Below are 16926 nucleotides of genomic sequence, written 5' to 3'. Positions count from 1 at the left end.
CTCTGTCATATTCAATGCCAGTTTTGAAGGAGTGGAGAAATAGACTGCACCTCATTGTGGAGGAGTGGCAAAGTCACACTGCAGGAAACCATGTGGAATAGGAAATATGTTGTGGCCATCTTTGGAAAATACCCTTGGACACTGTAAGGATTTAAGGAAATCAAGTTCAATTCTATATTTAACAGTGTATTATAATTACAATCAAAGATTCCTGAGTTCAGTTCATGGCACTATCCTTTACTAGCTAAGTGATTTTGGTAATTTAATTTCTGGGGCTCAGTCTCTTCATCTGCTAAATTAAACAATAATACCTGCCTCGTTAGTAATTGTAACCACTAAAAGAAAAAGATATTAGAAAGACATAGCAGAGTGCCAGAAACCTGGTACTATGTCTACAAATGGCAGCTAATATTTTTATTATTATCGGTTCTATTAGTTTAATCTTGGCTTTATTTCTGTTTCTCATAACTGAAATTCTTTATTTTCAGGACATCTTATGCACTTCCAGTGTTATATAAATTATGTTATTAGTTTCTGAATCAATAATCTTCCCTATACCATAACTCTCTAGGAATGACTTTCCGTCCTACTTGTATCTGCCTCATCTTCCCAGAGATTATAATCTTATTCTGAACTCCAGCCAAGGGACTGGAGTCCTATTTTCTACTAATGGATTTTCTGGTTAGGGATTACCTCCTTCTGTAGATTTCTATAAATGCCCTATTCTGTGATTCTCCACTATAGTTTTTACTTAATCCATCTGGACACCCCCAAAGGTTTGAATTAGACCCTCTGAGGCCCACTGCCTAGTTTCAAGTCTGGGCTTGGCCTTGAAGTTTGTACCTGGCCATGCCTATAAACTAATCTAGTTTTAGATTCTATATTCTTTTTATTTGTCTCATCCTGCTGGAGGTAGTATGACAGTTTTGGTCAGGAACTAATATATGACTTTCAGGATTCTAATTTTTCATGCCTTAATGTTCTTCAGCCTCTTAACCCTAAGGCAGGCATCCTCAAACTACAGCCCACGGGGCACATGCGGGTGCTTTTGCCCGCTTGTTTTTTGACTTCAAAATAAGATATGTGCAGTGTGCATAGGAATTTGTTCATAGTTTTTTTAAAACTATAGTCTGGCCCTCCAACTGTCCGGTCTGAGGGACAGTGAACTGGGCCCCTGTTAAAAAGTTTGAGGACCCCTGCCCTAAGGGTATTGTTGTCCATACCCAACAACTCCTTCTTGTTTGTGTAGGGACCAAGGCTCTCAGTCCCCTAAAGTTTCCCTGAAAAATCAATTCACAATAATGCAGATTAATAAGAAAAAGGACTTACCAATTTACTTATCATGCATACGTAGAGAATCACAAAGTGATTGATCAATATCCCACGAAGTTTATATACCCTCTTGAGGTTATAGAAAGAATGGGGGCTTCGATCTTGGATAAACAGGTTATGGAAGTGGAGGAGGGGGAGAGAAGTATTCTATTGGGGGGGCCATAAATGATTACCAGAGAGAATGATTACATGGGGGAAACAGAATTTAACTTGCAAATAGGTCGCTCAGAATTTAAATGCTCCTGGGAGACAGTATTATCTTGTAAAATGCAGTGTTATCTCCTCAGGTGTGGTTACTTCCTTGGTCTTCTTTCCCATAACAGATGATGAGATAACCGAGAGGGGAACAAGGACGATTTTTCTTCTTAGCAGGGCGCCTCTGTCTTTACATAGATAAGAAAAAGTTTCTTCCAAAGCCTGCTGATATCTAAGGGTTTTTAATTCAAAATACTCATTATGCCAGGAAGTGATATTTGGGGGTGAAATTCCCTACACTTTTTCACATGCTTACTTGCTCTCTCATTGTCCCCCTCCCTCCCTTTCTCTCCAGCCCCTACCTCAAGCCACAACCACACCTCATCAGCAGGAGTTCTAAGAGTACATCCTCCAAACCTAGAATGAGCAATCAGTTCGGTGGCTCAGAATGTCTAACCCCCACCTACACGCAATGGCATCCCTGTCTCTCCTATCATATTCACACATGAGGATTGCTGGACTTTCATTTCTTTCTGATGAGGTGAGCACAGAGCAAGAATCCATCATCATGTAATGGTCGCATATTTCCATGAGGACAGACAAGGCCCACAATCCACAGTGACTTTCTTAGAGGAGTTTTTTGTTTTTTGGGTTTTTTTTTCTTTCTTTCTTAGCATCTACAAGAAAAGACAATCCTCTAGCAAGTGTGGCTGGTTGATTTATTGCAAATGTAATGTGAAGGGGTGACCTACAGAGAAGCAGCATTGTGTTCCTGCTGCTGGAGATTCATTGCGAAGGAATGAAAACTACTTTTTACCCCACCAGGAGGCCAGCCAGGCTTTTATCTTCCTAAGGTCTGGGAGTCCCCTTTCCTCTACTGGAGACTAATCAGCTTTTGAGTTCCAAAGCTCTGAAGAAGAGGTTTTTCATGTGGGTGGCAGCAGAAGTCTACCTTAAAACAGAATTTTGTGTTGAAAAGCCTTAGAGGCCCATGGATGCAATTAAGCTTTATTGTCTAAAAAAGCAGTCAGAACAAATCTTTGTGCCTTAAATTTTTAAAAAAAAAAAATCTGTATTAGATGTAACCCCAAGATTGGGGTATAAGGAAAATAATAGAGTGTTTGCAGGACTGAAGGGCAGGGATGGAGTGCGATCTGAGGGTCTTGTGGTGCAGCAGGCAATGACAGAGACTCTATTAGGAAGGGTGGGGCAGCTCAGGGATCCTGCAAGATGGGCCAATTTCCAAGCTTAGCAAGGAGAGAATTTAGAAAGGTGTGTCTTCATTGGAATGATCTTTCTCACCTGGAAAGGGAGCTGAGCCAGGATTTCTAAGCCTGGGGAAAATTGGCATGTAAATGGGGGAGGCTTTCTGTAGCTACAAGGGTTGGCAATAATATAATAGCCATGAAAGCAGTCATAGACTAAGAAACCATAGCCTACCATGATGAAAATTAGAAATACGGGAGACTGTCCTCTTGGGGCTATGTTTGCCCGTCAGGTTTGTCATACTGTGCCAGATGTTGTCTATGCTGATTCTGTATCATTCTTACCCTTCTATGTGTGCCCAGGGCCAGGAAGGCTAGAAATATTTTCAGGATCCTTTTGCCAGAAGTTCTCCAGCTCAGATGACATTACAGAAAGGGACTTGTGTGAGATTTGGAGAACGTAATGAAAGGGAAAGCCATTATTCTCCTCTAAGAAGTTGCAAGCAGGAACTGTGCTGGAGCAGGCAGGGCTTTTTGTGTGTATGTGTGTGTGTGGAGACAGAGTCTCACTCTCTTGCCCAGGCTAGAGTGCTGTGGCATCAGCCTAGCTCACAGCAACCTCAAACTCCTGGGCTCAAGCAATCCTCCTGCCTCAGCCTCCTGAGTAGCTGGGACTACAGGCATGCACTACCATGCACGGCTAATTTTTTTCTATGTATATTTTTAGTTGTTTGGCTAATTTCTTTCTACTTTTAGTCGACACGGGTTCTCGCTCTTATTGACGCTGGTCTCCAACTCCTGAGCTCAAATGATCCCCGTCCGCCACCACCGCGCCCAGCTGCAGGCAGGGCTTTGACAACTGCTAAGCATCCTCCAAGAGTCTCCCACGTGGATCCTGCAGACGGCTGAGGTCATCAGTGGCCCTCCTCTTTGATCCCTGCAATTTTTATTTGCATGATGCTAGCAGCCCTACAAATGTTGTGAAAGCCTCTCTTTTCCTGCATCTTTTTCAGCTAGAGTTATCTAGAATGATTTCTGTTTTCCTGATCGAACCATGATTTTATAGGGAATGTGAAGGGATATCCCCCAAAATGGGTGATATTGACCTTACAAATGCGGATGGAAGCTGACTTTAGTGAACTTGAGGAAAATAATTAAATGTGACATTATTCGTACCTCATATTCTGTGGAGCAATTCACATTTGTTGTATAATCAAAGTGCTATTTATACAAAATTTATTAAGGCAACTGTTTGAAAGATATAAGCAATAACCAACCTTGATACCTCTCAATGTTAAAAATCTTTTAAAATGTCTCCCTATAACTCAATAAACACCAATAATTTTGGGTTTTGTGCCCTAACTAGAAATTCAGAGCTCTCTGAGGCCAGCAAGTGGCAGAAACAACAACAAAATAAAATTGTGTATGCCACTATCTTAGTTGCAACCACCTCTTAGTTTAAAAGAGCATTTAAATGTAGGGAATAATCAGAGATGTAGTCTTTGAAGTGACCAATCTTCAGGTTATTCATCTCTTGACATGTATTATTTTTTGCACCTGAAATAGAATCCAGCCTAGCTCTCAGATCGCTAAGTGGATACTGACTTCAAAAACAATTTTGCCATCATGTTTAAAATGAGTGTTCCCTGTCATAACCCATTTTAACCTTGCTTATTAGACTTTGCCATCGCAAGGGCAAATGGGGAAGTGTGGAGAGGTAGACACAAGCAGGTTTTTTCGACCATGAGAAACAGGCAATGTCAGAGTGTCTTGTTAAAAGAAGCAAATATTCTATTTAATGCATTTGCATTAAAAATTAAGAGTAAAGTGAAAAATCTATAATACTTTAATACATAACAGAACATACCCTGGTAACATTAACTTTTTAGTACAGAAATGCTCTATTAAAACATATATAAGTAAAAAAAAAAAAAAAAAACAGCACAGCCAACTAAAATCCTTCCAATTCTCCTACTAAGAAAGACAAATGTTTTCTGGTATACTTCAGGCACCTGTGAGCTTTCAATCTGTCGAATATAATCTAGCTGAAGTCAGCAACCTGCACTGCAGCTGCAGCTGCCCAGAGGGATTTTCCCGAGGGAAGCATGTCATCCCCACTGGAGGAAGTATCTGTCATGGTAGACTAGCCATTATGAATGTTCTTTGTGAATGAGAAAATCAAGTAAAAATTGATCTTTCAAATTAATCTTTTAGCCACCAAAATACAACTTGACCTAAAATGTCACCCAAGTATTTACTGTCTTTTATCAAAGTCCTGAGCACATAATACTGTGCTAAATTAAATGTAATAAATATTTCCAGAATCAAATGAATACATGAATGAATGGGAACATCATCACATTGATGAATATGTTGGAATATTTTGATGTTGATGAATATGTTGATGAATATTTTGGAAATGTGGGAGTATTTTAAACGTTAGAAATTGAAGGACTTGTAGATGCTATCCAGTATCATGAGGGAGACCATATAATGTATGGTTTCCAAAACAATTTTTATGATAGCAAATATTAGGTCAAAAGAGATTAAAAAAAAAATGGTGTCAACTGGCTCTGTTCCATGCAAACTGAGAGTGTGATCTTCCTAAGAATCTCACTCATTCTCTCCAAATCTTTTGCTAAAATGCCAAACATAAAGGTTAGAGAAAGCATAATCACTCTAACATTATCTCATTTGTTAAGAGATTATTGACCTGCAATAGACGTTATAGTATGTGTTGATGTGTTGTTTGGGTCTATGAGGAAGCAGACTTTGAAATGGAGTTAGGAGTGCAAGGGTTTATTGGGGAGATAAGGGGGATAATGCCAGTGACAGACGAAGGGGGGTGGAAGGCAGAATGGGCAGAGAAAACTTCAAACTGCACTTCAGATCTGACAGCTATGAAAGGAAGGGAGAGGAACAGCATTGGGCAGGGAGAGACCATGATGCCACTCTGACAAAGTCTTAGACAATCTAACAGGAAGTTCTGGAGCAAACACTGCCTATTAATGAAGAACCATGTTGAATAGAAATGGCAGGCTCTAGTACTCCCACCATGGTCAGTCACTGTCTGGGACTGCTGGTGATTTGCTGGCCTCAGATCAAAAGCTAAGCCAGATGGGAAGAACTGCACTCTTTTCAGCCATATGGTGAGTTTTCTCTTGATGGAAAATCTTAGTGGTACACTTCTAGTGGCTGCTTCACGGCATATCAAACCCAATCTTCTTTGATAAATGAAGACACTGAAGTTCACAGGGTTCTTTAAGGCACACATCAGGTACTAGAATTTCAGTCTCTTGACTTCAGAGCTACTGCACTGATACTTTGAAACTTTAGGATCATAGGACTTTCTGAGATCCCAAAATAGTAAAACAATGCGGCAAGCAAAAGGCAGAGCTTAGAGATGGACCTTGGTCTAACTAACTCCAAAGCCCACAATTTTGCCACTGAGCAGTCAGGAGAGGTGGGAAGTGGAACTGATTTGAGAAAATAAAGACTTTCAAAGATAATGTCCAGACCTTAAATTCACCAAGATGCCACTCACCTCTTCTTTCTCAGTTCACACTACTTTAGGGACAGAGTGATAAAAATACTTTTTGGATTGTTGGAAAGTAGAATTATAAACTATTTTGATAAACATTTCATTTCTAATACAAAATGGTTTGTATCCCAAAAGAAGAAATAATGTCTCCTCAGTCAGCCTCAGAGTATTATTAATATAAACTAGTGAAGATCTCTCAAGGTCTGGTTTCTAATGACTCTCCAAACACCCACATATCCACCAGTATTTGTTTTTTCAGAGTTGCTAGACTGTGGCTAGAGGATGTTTTCTCAAGACCAAATCTGCCTGGGTAAGGAGAGAGGTTGAGATTCTAAGAGCTGATTGTGTAATTGCCTAGTTCAACCTCTACAGAGCTCATAGCTTGTTCACCTGAGTGGATAGTCAGGGAACATGAGTAATTAATATAAAACAAGTAATGTGTGTCTAAGAAAGATGCACGTGTATGTGAACAGAAAGACTCACATAGAGATTGTAAATAGATTTCATTTTGAGTGCAAACTTCAGTTTATACAGATAAATAGTGAACTTCCTGAGTTTTACATTGAGAACTTTGATACCAAATTCAGGTCAGTAAGAAATGGTGCTGCACTTGATTAGTCATGTTTGCATGGGGACAGGTGTTGGGGTGGGGACATGCATGCCACATATTAGCATTACTCTGAGTGTTATGGCAGGGTGGTAGGCAGGGAGATTAGGCTCTTCAAAACTGACAAAGGTTATGTAAGGAAAACTTGATTTCTTTCAGAATGCTTCCATTAGTTTTAGCTTGGTCCAAGCTGAGAGGGCTGGGCTGTGAACACTCTACTTCCAATTTAAGCACACAAAGCCTGTCTTTATCTATCCTAAGTCGTGGGCCCTGCAAAAGATTTCATTTGAACATTTAAAAAGGGAGCTCCACTGCTTTACAATGAAAATAATTCAAATTTTGAAAATGGCTGAACTAGAATATCCTTAGTCTGTCTTTTCCAGCTCTCACATGCTGATGCACATAGCATTCTATCTGTGAACCCGGGGAGAAATGCCCCTACTTTTTCCACCTGACCCATTCAGCATGAGAAACTAATTTTGTGATTTGAGGTAGTTGCAGGCATATTGCAGCAGGTAGAGAGCTTTCTTTATGAGTAGGCTCAGGGCTGGGAGGAGAAAGAATTGAAGGTGCATTGGGTGTGTGAGACCGTGAAGAATGTGGCAGCTGCTGCAGGAGCTATGTGGGATAATTGAGCAGAACCATTCAACTGAACTACAACCTGTTTTTCCCTTTATTTTTCACATGCTGATATTGGAATATCGAATTCTGGGAGTCTTAAATAGATGAACTTTTATACTAACATGATTAAACACAAAGGTTTGATATACGATTATAAAAAAAAAAGCTGAAGTGACTGCTCTATTCATTTATATATAGCAAGCTTCTCATCACAGTGCCTAGCATACAGCAGGGAATACATATTTTGAGTGAAGGAGAAAATAAAGAATGACCAAATTAATTGCCATGCAGTAGTACATCTCAGTAGAAATCACATTAATTCTTTAAGGGCCAGCTATTTCCCTTAAAATTGAGCTTCAGTTTGGGAGCTATACACATTAGAAAGGTAAAAAGAGGATCAGAAAACATTGGTTGATGTTCCAATTGGTGGATATTAGTGAGCCCAACTCTTAACCCTTTCCTTTTGCTTCTGAGTTCTGGAATTTCAACATATGATATATTTGGCTAATGGGACGTTACCAGAAGCTTGGCAAAGCACTTCTGTGTTTCTGCTTGTTGTGTTGTTCTTTTGCCATTGCCCAGAGAACATACCCAAGCTCATGAGCTAGAAAATAAAAGACACTGATATAGTCCTAAGTCTCTCCAGTCACTCTGGCCAAGGCCATCCTACATCAGCCACCAGTCAGCCAAACCCTACACATATGAGTGAGCCCAGCTAAGATTGACAGAGCTGCTGAGCAGAGCACCTTAGATGTATGGTCAAAAAATATTTGTTTTTGTATGCTGGAGAGATTTTGTGGTTGTTTGTTACACAGTACCAGTGTGGCAATAGATTCCTAATATATCCCAGCTTCAGGATTACTACTTGTGATATCTTGGGCAAGCCTTTTACCATTGTGAATCTCAGTTTATTCCATTGTCAAACAGAAATAATAATACCTTCCCTTTTTGCCTGATCAACTTATTGCTATGTAGATTAAATTAGATAATATGTGTAGAAATCCTTTTTAAAAAGTTAAAATGTGCTCCAAATTTAGTTTATTATCTTTTATTTTATTATGTAGAAGTGACCATGTAGTCCTATAGCCCTTTTATTCAGTGATGATCAGAAGCTTCTCTCAATACTTGTGTACATCCAGGACATCTCCCTCTCTCTTATCTGCCAGGTGACGAATTGTGTGTGTAAGGGTATTCTTTTAGCAGAAGCAAACCCCAGCTGTGGAGTATTCCCATCTTCTGAGAGTCGATGATGATTTCCCATATGCTGGAATTGTTGCCAATGTCAGGCTTTGAGTAATGATCTGCTCATTAGGTGTTGGTATTGTTGCAGCAATTCCATCTGGATCCATTATGACCAGTAGTTTCCCAACTCTGTTTCCTAAAGGTTTCCTTTTATTAGTTTTGGATGTCAAAGTGTGACGGATGCCAATCAGAGCTTCTGGTCTGCATGAGAATATTCTATTCCTGAATCAATAACATTTTAGCACCAAACAAGAAATATTAGTCTTTCAAGTGCTTGCTCAGATACAGGTGCCATTGTATTTAGATTTAAAAGTAGTGAAATATATTGAAGTATTAAAATAAAAGCCTTATTGATCCCTGTTATATACATATAACTCCTTGGGGATTCAGAGTTTGAATCCAAAGCTGTAGATGCAATTTTTCACTGTCCTTTTTTAGGGGATTACACAGGACTGTTCTTACACATAAGAAAAGTAAAATAGAATCTTTGAATTTTAGACTTATAAGGAATTTTAGAGAACCCTTTCTATGTGCATAAAGAGACAAAAGCCCTAAATTGTTGCATGGCATTGGAAAGTTTATATAATTAGCAAGACAACCAATCAGAATTATTTCTTTCCACTATTTCATGCTACTTTGTAAGAAACTAGAGATGAGTGTTGAGTCTCTTTCTAAAATCTCCACTAGCTGTTCCTGTTAGCAGGAAATCACTTAACTCTAGAAATTCATTTACTAAATTCTAATCTATAATCCTTGAAAATATAACAAACAAAAATAAAATTAGTGTCCATGAACAATATATGACTTTGGACTCCTTCAGAATGAATGAAAGATCTAACTTCTATAACTCTAAACAATCCTAATTTTTCAGATTTTCAGATTCTTTTCTTGGAATAAGTTAGTTTTTCATCCTGCATTCCATTAAGCCACACTCTACCCTCGTCACCCCAACAACCACCATATATACCAGCTTCTGCCTTTAGTTTGATTATCAAGCTTTGTGTTCTTTGAACAGTTCATCCATTTTTACGGTCCCTCACCATCCCTTAACTAAGGCAATTTCTCATAGATATTCACCCCCCCCATAAGCCATAAGTACTACCTCCCAAAGTCCATTTGAGCAACCCCAATGATCTGCTAAATGTCTACAGCTAGAATTCTATGGACACCTCCGGCTCAGCTGATTTACAACCAACATGGTCACTATGCTCCTTTTCCAGCAAAAAAAACCCCACTTCATTTCTTGATGTCTTTGGCTTGAATCTTATCTGTAAGCTTTGAATAGTTGCTCTCTCTAGCCCTGTGCATCTAATCTGTTGAGAAATTCTTCTTTGGCCACACCCTGGACAACATGGGTACCTCCTGAAACATAACTGATGAAAAATTCTTATCTAGTTTTCTTATCTCTGATCTCTCACTCCTGCACCTTCTCTAAAACATTTTTTTCATATTAATCTTACAAAGGCATTACTATGTCACTTAACAAACCCCCACCAGTGCTCAAATTGAAACCTTACCTTTCTCTCTGTGTGTCTGAATGGTGGAGTAAATTAATGTCATACATTTTCGAATCTCAACTTCTTTGCTATCTTATTTACCACTGATTTAAAACAGTAACTTGTTGCTTCAGTTATTCTATGTTAGAGTTAGCAAACTATGACTCTCAGATCAAATCCAACCCTCTAAGCCAACTGTTTTTGTATGGCCTACAGAGTGGTTTTTACATTACTAAATTATTGAAAATATATCAAAGGAAGAATAATATTTTGTGAAATTTAAAAATTATAGGAAATTCAAATTTCAGTAGCTATATGGAAAGGTTTATGGGAACACAGTCATACTCATTTGTTTACCTATTACCTATTGCTCCTTTTACCCTTCAATGGCAGACATAAGTAGCTGCAATAGAGATCACATAGCCCCCAAAGTCCAAAATATTTACTCTCTGTCCCTTTATAGAAAAAAAAAAATCTGCCAACTCTTCATCTCTGTGCCATTCTCTGAAAATGTACCTCTGTAGCCATGTTTATGACATTTATCCTTGTTAAGAAAAAGTATTCAAAATTTAGAGATTAGACAAAAGAGTGACTGCATGTCATTTTGATGTCATAGTGAAGCATTAACTGACAGGCTGATTCAAGGATTACTTCATTCCCAGAAGATTGTACCTTTGTTTGATTTACTATTTACTACTGATCAGGGCCCAGGCTCTGAAGTTACATGTTTACTTGTAAATTTCCACTTAGGAAAAAAGACTACTTCAAAGGATACAGTTTTATTGCCCTGTAGTATATTAATTTTTTATCTATTAGTAAATTCATTTCAGCATTTCATTTGACTTACTGAGTGTCTATACAAATGTCTGTTTTTAAACTCTCCTTTGAACTATTTTTACTATCCTGCTGATTCTCTCATCAGTGAGTTAAATCTTTGACACATGCTCATTCTGTATTGTAGGAGCATCATGTTTTTAACATTTTGAAAATTATCCTTTGATACATTGTAATTCCCTGTGCACATCTCAAATCTTGGCCTTCAAATCCTGTGTCAAATGGCAACTAATGTTGCCTTTGTTGATTACACTAGCTTAAATTAATCTCTTTCAAAGCATATATGTTGTAAGTGGTCATATAATTTCTGTCATAGATTCTAAAATCCTTAAAGTCAGTGAGCATATTTTTATAAGACTGGATTCTCAAAATGCCTTGGTCATTGTAAAAACTCAACAATGTTTGTCAAATGAATGAGTTCAAAAAGCATTTAAACAGAGGTTGATGTGAAAAACAACAACAAAACAAAACAAAAAACACACCAAAATGTCATTCTTTATATTAGAAGGGAAAGAATAGAGAAAATAGTGCAATGCCGCAATACAGAACATTTTAAGTGTGTGTTTGGTATAAGTAGAAAATGAGACAAAGAAGTGTCCTTAGGTTGCAGTGAACCAAGACAATGATAAATTGCCTGCATTTAGGGTATGTGGATTTCTCCTCTTAAATGTTAGCAAGAATCTTGTACATGATAAGGCAAGTCTCATCCATGTAAATATAATTACCAGCTTCTTGTATATTGAACATCAATGGAGCAGATTCCCAATCTGCATTCAGCTTTGAAGAGTGAATTTGCTCTGCCCTCATTTCTCCTTTTTTTAGAGCAATTTTACAGCAATTAACCTCTAAGTAAAGGAGAATTAAGGTCCCATCAATTGCATTGCATGGCTTAAATATATTTTCTACTTAGTAATTCAGGTTTAGATCTAAGATATTCTAATATTTACTTGAGTACCTAATATATTCTAAATGGTATATTGAGTGTTTTTGCATGCTTTTTTAAATAAATTAACTGCCTGTATGATTTTAGAAAAATGTTACAGCATTGACAAACATGCAGAGAAGTTACCCATAATCCTGCCTTTAAAATGATTCTCAGTTAATCTTCATTGACAAGATTTTGAAGTAGGTCTACATCCTACAGAACCCAAACCACCACATATAATTTCTAATAGAATATTAGCACAAGGGATGAATGGCACTTCTAGGTCCATGCTTTTAAGAAACAGGAGGGTCTTCTACAAACTCCTTCCTTCCATTTTCTAGCTGAATGCAGAGAGAACTCTGAGGCCTTAGGAGGTTATGGAACCACAAGATGCAAAGAGTTTTTGCTCTGTATAAGTCTGTGGGGTGATTAGGGACATTAGCATTAGGTTATTCAAAAAGACAGAAATAAACTTCTATTGAGTTATACCACTGACATTTTTCTGTTACATCATTTACTTTTTTGTTACATTATATCAATCACTGGGGATTTTTTTGTTACATCATTTAGCATGATCTATTAATATATTACTCTAAAAATAGGTAAATTAATTTCTTAAAGTCAGGTGCTACTGCCAGCCTAAATAAGTATCATTGGCTTAGCAGGCAGTTGGAGGGTAGTGTTGAAATTCTCTGAGGCTGGGAAGGTGGAACCACACATAATGCAGTGGTAAACATTTGGTAAAAGTGTTGCCTGTGATACCTCAGAAGGAAGATTACGTTCCTACTGGGCCACTGGCCCTAAGCAAAGAAGTAGGAAAATATGGTAGTGTGTGTTGGCTATAACGTGCTGTGTTTAACAATTATACACACACATACACACAAATTGAGCTTATGCTAGAACTAGCATGAGAACAGAAATAAAAGGGAATGCAAAGAGTCCAGAAAGTTGGATCACTATGTGGCTGGAAAAGCAAATTGTTTATAGGGCTAAAAAAACAAAAGATAAAACTCAAGGATGTTTGAGCAACAAATGTCCATTTGGACTTCTTATTAAAATGGAGGGACTCAATGCTTTGGCAAAGATCAGACTGTGAATGTTTCTTTCCACTTAATCCTTTTCTTTCAGATAATCTCAAGGTAGTCATAATTAAATGGAGAGAATGGCAAGGGGATAAGGCAAGAAAGAGTTAGATCAAGGGTGAGAATTCTGTCTGGAAAAGAACTCTGAATATGATTACAAGCAAATCGGACTAAGAGCCAATCGATCAAAACCAATAAGGTAGCTGAAGGAACTGTATTGCCAAAAGACCATCAATCTATATAGTGGTCAGAGCTTTTGACTAATCAAAAGTTAAAACTACTCACAGACTCCTAAATTTACATAGGCATAAAAACAGCTATAAAAGGCATATAGGCCTCCAGGAGGGCATGCTCAGTGCCTATGTTACATGGGACCATTGAAGACAATGGATGAGAAAGATCCCCCAAAAGGGTGGAGCCATTGGATATATAAAAGCAATGGGTAATGGTATTCTATATGAAAAAGGAATCAGGGTCTAATCCAAGACTTTACTCACTTCTAGGGTGGAAGGCTGGAATCTTTACAAGGCTTGCCTGCCAGGATTTCAGAATTTCTATAAATCAATAACCTTGCTGTACTTCCCATTCTTCTCTTTAACAAATGTAATTTTTTAGAATTGATGTTTTATGTCCTTATTCCACCCTTGTATCCTGGAGGTGAGGAAGGGGCATAAAATTTGTATTTTATTCCATAGGTAACTAAGCCACACACACCCCTGATGAAGAGGCTGATTCATTAGCCTTTGACCTAAGACTCAGCTGAAGCAGAGACTAGGTGGGTGGATGGTAATTCAGGTTGCCTCCTAAGGAGGCAAGAGGGTGCTTTCTATTTGTGGGGAGAAGGGTGTGCAGGGATGTGTGTAGATCAGAGAGGCTGACTGTGGTGGATGGATGGCTGTCCATCATAAATTGGGACTTCTGTAACATTGAGTTGTTGCTGAGAGGGGCTGTCCAACCACATTCTATACCTTTCCAGCCCACTCAATTCAAGTATTACCAAATGACTAGTTTTGACTTAAAGGAGTGTAAGTGGAAGGGATGTATCACTTCCACATGGGCCCTTTAGGAATCAAGTGGAGTGAGCTTCTAGAACAGGTGTCCTCCAACTATGGCCCGCAGGCCACATGTCGCGCCTAGGACATTTATCCAGGTGTTTTTGCCACCGCTGCCTGTCCTGCTTAACAGCCGACTTGTCCAGGGCCCACAGTGCGCACTTTCCAATGGTCTGAGGGACAGTGAACTGGCCCCCTGTTTAAAAAGTTTGAGGACCCCTGTACAAACTTATAGCCTATGTAAGTCCCAGTGGATAGGATGGTAAAGCTACAAATGGAAAAATCCTAACCCTCAGGATTATGGGTTGGCTGACTAGAACACCTGTAGTGATTAAGTTCTTGTAAGTTAGGCCACTGGATATTTTTTTAAATTGTTGTGGCAGCTAGCATTACATAACCCACCTAGATGCCTTCTGTGCGTCATATCAATATATAGAAATTCAATATTCATAAAACACTACAGGGTAGGCATTATTATCTCTGTTTCATAGATGAAAAACTGAGGCTCAAATGGATTAAAACTGATTTGATAAAGGTCCATAACAAGTTCAGAAGCCATGATTAAAAACTGTCTCCCTAACTTCAAAGCTTGTATTATTTTCTATATATCATGTTAGTTTTTATTAAAAATGTAGAAAAAAGAAGAAGAGACAGGGAGAGGATAATTAGAAGGGAGCAGAAGGGAATTAGAGGAAAGGGTGTTTCTGTGTGTGAAGATGCCAACTTGAAATGCAGGTTTCCAGTAGTGCGGTGTTCCAAACACCCTAAAGAAGGCATTCAGTGAAATGTTTAGTAGGCCATAGATTATTAAACAGACTTTAAAATAAAAACAAAGGTTTCAAGTAGGTGAGAACTGACACATCTTTTCACCCTAAAGAGATTATCGGTACCAAATTACTCTTTCACCTAGAGTTAATAAGCATACCCATTTCCTCATCTCTTCGGGGACCTCACCAACAATTAGGGTATCACTTAATTGGTATCTGTAGATTTATTTGCATTTGTTCATATTTTTGAAAAAAGTTATCTCCATATTTTAGTAACTATCACTCTGTTATTTATTTATTTATTTATTTTGGAGACAGAGTCTTACTTTGTTGCCCTAGCTAGAGTACCGCGGTGTCAGCCTAGCTCAAGGCAATCTCAAAATCCTGGGCTTAAGCAATCCTCCTGCCTCAGCCTCCGGAGAAGCTGGGACTACAGGCATGTATCACCCATGCCAGTCGTATTTTTTCTATATATTTTTAGTTGTCCAGCTAATTTCTTTCTTTCTTTCTTTTTTTTTTTTTTTTTTTAGTAGAGACGTGGTCTCACTCTTAGGCTGGTCATGAACTCCTGACCTCAAGCAATCCTCCTGCCTTGGCCTCCCAGAGTGCTAGGATTACAGGCATGGGCCACCACGCCTGGCCCAATATCACTCTTTCTTGAACTGGGTGATTTACTCCTACAAACCTTTACCTTCATTGTTTTATATTAGTAATCCATATTTACTTTTAAAAATCATCTACAGAATGAAAGGATTGAGCCCAGTTTCAAACAAAACTTTGTATTTGATCTATATGAACACAGATTTGGGCCATTTTCCTTAATGGTATCTCAATTCAACTGCAACTGTATTCCATTTGGGATCTCTCTGGGGCACACATGGCATTTTGCTAAGACTTCTGGCAGCACAGCCGCTTATAGTTCAGCTGATATACATACATCCTGATTGAGGAGTTCAGAGAGACTCTATTTAATTGTACTTTCCACTGCTTGCTGCCGTGTACAAAAGAGCCAAGTAGCTAAGGTTCATCTTTTCCTCTCTGAGGTTTGATTTGCATATTTAAACATTCCGTGGATGCTCTCCCAGTTGCAGCTCAGTGGCTAATGTTTAAGCACATATTTGCATTTGAAAAAAAAGTTATGAAAGGGAGGAAAATATACATTTGATCAAAGAAATGCTAATGAGAATTTAACATAGCTTCAACTTTTCCATTCTTGTTCGAAAAGGTTATTATGACCTCTTGGCTAGAGAATTGCATCTATATGGTTTGTACCCAGTTCTGAGGACTTCAGGTAAGAAATAATTTAACTCTGTGTGCCTCTGAATCTTTATTTATCTAGGGAATAGTTTCTGGGGTCCTTGCTGATGGAGATTTACTGTTAGTTTATTACCAGTGAAAACTAAACCTCAATATAAAGTCTCCCCAAAATAGCTGGCTCCGTGTTCTTCTCCTGTATGCAGAGCAAGCAAGTTTTGACTAAAATAAGAAAGAACCCTTATAAAAAGGGATAGAGGAATGAAGAGAACATTTTCTGCTTGTGTTTTTTTTTTTTTTTAATTTGGTGGTGGTAATGAGCATTTGAGATTAGACAGTTTTGCTTAGATGCTAAAAGCAGCTGCAGATTTCCTGCCTCTCAAAACTAATCATGCAGTCATTCCATGAGGAGGAACCATGTGCTGGGCTCTACACAGAGGCATTGGCCCCACAAATCCTGTCTTTCTCATTGATTCTGTGGGAGCCAGTCTCAAAATATGGCCCCCATGAACCACAGCTTTCGGAATTCATGACCTTGGGTGGCCCCTTCCCACAATGAATCTAGGCTAGCCCTCTGACTTCACTCATGTTAAACAATGGAATGTGGTGAAAGTCTTGCTAAACCTTAAGAAGGTCTAACTACCTTCACTGATGTCCTTGTGGGAAACTCAGGCTGTCATGTAAGGAGTCTAGCGGCCAGCTGGAGAGACCAGGTGGAGAGGGGCCAAGTGGAAAACAGAGGCTCTGAACTACATAGAGAGGGAAAGAAGTAC

Source organism: Microcebus murinus, chromosome X, assembly GCF_040939455.1.
Source record: "Microcebus murinus isolate Inina chromosome X, M.murinus_Inina_mat1.0, whole genome shotgun sequence".
Lineage (NCBI taxonomy): Eukaryota > Metazoa > Chordata > Mammalia > Primates > Cheirogaleidae > Microcebus > Microcebus murinus.
The sequence above is the reverse complement of the archived record's forward strand: the minus strand, read 5'-3'. Positions refer to the sequence as shown.